The sequence below is a fragment of the Cupressus sempervirens genome, chromosome 11 (genome assembly GCF_028749045.1).
Source record: "Cupressus sempervirens isolate cs-2001-9-10 chromosome 11, ASM2874904v1, whole genome shotgun sequence".
Classification (NCBI taxonomy): domain Eukaryota; kingdom Viridiplantae; phylum Streptophyta; class Pinopsida; order Cupressales; family Cupressaceae; genus Cupressus; species Cupressus sempervirens.
The window spans coordinates 561,367,397-561,371,861 of record NC_143128.1 but is presented as its reverse complement, the minus strand read 5'-3'; positions in this window follow the sequence as shown (position 1 = coordinate 561,371,861).

The following is a 4,465-nucleotide window of genomic DNA, read 5'->3' as shown; positions in this document are numbered from 1 at the left end:
TGCTAGGAATGTGTCCTGTCCAAAAATTTTGAGCAAAAACACACCATTTTTTTTTTTTTAAATTAAGCTAATTAATCCACTATGTGTAATACATGCTACCTTGAAAGTTATGAAAGGTTTGACCAAGCGTTAGAGTGAGAAGTGGTTTTTTTTTTAGTAAGATGCAAAGTTGACATTCCGACCATACTGTATAGGTTTGGGACACTCAAATCATGGTGTTATACAAACACAAAGTTTGGGTTGACTAAACCCTAATTGTTGACTAAGTCAACCTTAATTTGAACCTTCCATAAATCATGTTATTTTAGTTCATAAAGTTTCATTTGTTCTATTAGGTTATCAAGTTATTTCATATCCATTTGTGTGTTGGTTCAATCTCTCAGGTGGAACAGTCTCATCATTTCAGAAAAAATCATCTAATTACCTTAATACTTTGTGTCCATTATTTAAATGAACTTTTAAACTAGTTAAAGTCATTAATTAATTTTTATTAAATCATTTACAATATTCATTCCGTCTTCAAACATAATCCAATTTACCAACTCAAGATGTCTAGTCAATTTCATCTTACAACCCCTTTTAAACATTACATGCACATTAACATGTCCTGATGACACCTTAAAATCAAAATATTAATAACAATAAAATCATATCTAATTAATTATTTAATTAAATAATATAAAGCTTATGTTCATTCATTATTTAAATCTAAATATACACATATTCATACATCAAGGGACATGGGTTACCTCTCGTTACTATCACGGTTAAAATTTCAATACTAATTCTATAGACTAATGTTCATAATACCTTTTACCAACCTTTTTAATATTTTCAATCATAAAAATGAAAATCAAATTTCAAATGCCTATTGAATTTAAAACTAAATCCTAACATATAACTTCTAATCGTAAAATAATTACTAACACTTATATTTAAATATGAAACTTATAGAGCATAACTTATAATCAAACACTCACTTTATATATCTAATAGTAATAAATCCACCTTTGTTTGAAAGAATATCTTACATGTTAATTAATTCCTACTCTAACTTTATTACTCACCTATTTAAACACTTAACATCTAGCTTATTCTAACACTAAACTTTAACAACTCACTTCCACCTATTAACTAAAAACTAATTATAATCCAATACTAATACTAACATTAAAACTTAAAAACATATCCTAACCCTTAACTAACCTTTACCAACACCTCACAACCACTAAATTTTAATTAATATTAAACAATTCCTAACTTGACTTACTATTCTAACCCCCTACCTCCTAACTAACCCCACCAACCTTTTAACACTTTAACATTTAACCTAACCCCAAGGACATGGGTGCTTCCCCATGCCTCCACACTCTTCCCAAGGCTTGAAAAACGTAGCAACATGATATCCCAAGATTTTTGAGCACCCAAGTCAAGTGGAGGTAAAAAGAGTTTCAAAAAAGTGCTTTTCATTGCTCTTAAATACATGCTAGAGTTCAATGATTCTCATTTTCTTCTAGCTTGGCCTACTTGTCATGTCAAGTCTGACATAGGGCCATGTGAGAGGTACTTTTTCTGACCTTGGAGGCTTTGTCAACTCCTAGCATAGGAGGGAAGAGAATTAGGAGTTAAGATTTAAAGTTTTCTAGGTGTGGGTAAAGGTAAGAGTCATAGGATAATCTAGATATTTTTTCTTTTATTGCACTTTTTTTTTTAAATATTGATTAAATTTAAATAAAGGTTTTACAAAAGGGATTTTATTGAGAATATTCTCTGTTATAGGGGAATTAAAAGTCTCTTCATGTAAAAGGCAGAGAGCAATTTTGCTCTAAACATAAATTTTCTCAAGTATATATTTTTTTTAAGTGTTTGATTTTTTTTAAATTTTTTCAACTCATTTAATTAACAAGGGGGATATATATATTCTTTAAATGGGTTTTATAACTTAGAGCTCAATAATTTGTTAACACAAAATTGCAAGATTTATTTTATCTCCAATAAAGCATGAAATTGAATCAAAATATCAACCATATCCCTTTTTTTTTAAAAAACGAAATTGAACTCAAGATTGCATAAAATTGAATGTTACCATTTTATCTAATTTTACATCCTATTTTCTGATATGCATCCATCTAATTAAAATTTACAAATTTATCACAAGACAAGCAATTTTACTCAATCACCAATTTTATTGGCAAACCTTTCATAACTTTCAAGGTAGCATGTATTACACATAGTGGATTAATTAGCTTAATTTAAAAAAAAAATGGTGTGGTTGCATGACAACCTCATCAAGCTTGAGGCTAAGAACTCCCAACTCCACAATATTGTGCTTAGTCTATCCACCTTGGTGTCAAAATTAAAGCAGCTTTTACATAGTTTTCCATCTATCTTCAATGCAAGAACAATGAGTATCAAATCTAATATGGAAACAACTATTGTGAGTTTGGAAGGTCTCAATAGCTAAAAAAATGGACAATCTAATATAGTGGCTAAACATTCAATCTTAATGTTAGAGATAGAGGAAAAAGCTAAATCTTGGGCTTCCATTTGCAAAAACACAATCAATACTGCATTGCTTTTAGGGATTGAAAAACTGGTTTAGGGTACGATGAATGATGAGTAGGTGAGATAGACACGTTAGCTAAATTTACATGTTCATGGTCTCCCTTTGACCATTGATCCCTCCTCTATAGGAAATTCCTTTCTCAATGTTAAACTTGACATTCATGATATTTCACTTGACATATTTTGGACATGTCATGATGGAACTCCCATTATCAGGCTTCTCTCTTCACATGATAGGCTACAAGTTCTTAGAGTGAAAAGAAAACTATTTTCTCTTTTGTTTAAAATTTATTTAGATGAGGGTCTCACTAGAGCATAAGTTATTGAATTGAAATAGGCTAGGAACCTTGTAGTGGAGGTTAGACACAATGGTAAGTGGGTAGTCATCAGGAATCTTAGGGTATTGATATGGGGTTCTCCACCTAGTTGGTGGGAATCAAGCCAAGCCACTAAGGCCAAATGAAAACCATGCCAGCAGTTTCATAAGAGACCCCCTAGCTCTCTCCTTGTTAAATACTAGAATGGTAATAGACCTTTTTGGTTGTTGTCAAGTCTTTTTAGGATGCTGTAGGGTTAGCCGATATCTTAGCTATCACTGAGACCCCTGAGAGTCATGCTCATCCTCTTCTAGGTCTTGATGGTTATTTTAGTTGTTTTTAGTCTTCACAGATGAGGTTCACTCCTCAGGTGGTGTGCGAGGGTCCAAAGGTATTTCTTGTCTGATTAGAGGTAGCCTCTTTAGTGCTACTTTTGTGGTCTATTCTGACACACATACCAAATTTATGTGGATCTGCATATGTCATGATAGACACTGTCAACGAGATATCTTCATCATGGTTTGTTACTTTCCACTAGTCTCTTTGCCCTATATCATTCATAGTATCAAGGATAGTGATTCATTTACTGATCTAATTGAGTGCATTTCTCAATTTAGTGCCTTGGGTGACATCATTAACTTAAGCGACTTTAATGCATGGACTAGGGAGATTTTATTGTTTATTCAGAAAGTGTACCTCTTTAGCTACATAGATCAGAGATGTTTGGCATGTTATCTCTAGGAGGTGATGCAACTTTATGGTCACACTGTACAGCTTATATTCCCGCTCAAGCTGGCTACAAAGCATCTCATTATAGACTTCTTCTTGTCCATGCCCTATGGGTGAGGTGTGAAGAAACCCTCTGATACCTCCACCATTGTTCACTCTAGATCCATGTGACCCCACAGGGCTTATCTTCATCTTTATCTTCATCAGTGTCAGCGCACTAGTAGATCTCAAAGATGACTACATGCTCTCCCTTACTTGGCTCCATAGCCCTAAGTGTTGAACTTCTTCCAGCCTATGAAGAACACTTAGTCTGTGACTTGTATTTGGTTTTCTTTTCTCTTTTTTTTTTTTTTCTTGACCACTTTTTGGTGGTTTTTTGGTTCTTTACTTATTGTTTTGTAAGTTTTCAGTCTCATAAACCCTTGTTGGTCTCCTGTTGGACATTAATAAACTTATCTTGTCTTATGTTATCTGATCTTATAATGTACTCTTTAAATTCATAACTATACATTCAATAAAAACATAACTTTTATTTTGATTTCAGTTGTTTGTTGTTTATGCTATTTTATTTTTACTTTTTTGAGTATCAGTCTAGCATAAGAGATTTTATTTTAGATCAAAGATCAAATTTACTTTCTACATGTTCTAGACTAAAATGTGTCTTGTTTTTCACAGAAATTAAAATACAACACAAAGACTTGTTTATTCTTGACTAGGCTATCAAAGTCTGTGTGTTGTTGGAAACCATGTGCAGTGGTCAATGTTTAGGTTGGCAAATGCTCAAAAAAAAAAGTGAGAGCTCTATTTATATTATATTTTTCTATTATTCAAATAAAGTTATTAATAAAAAATCT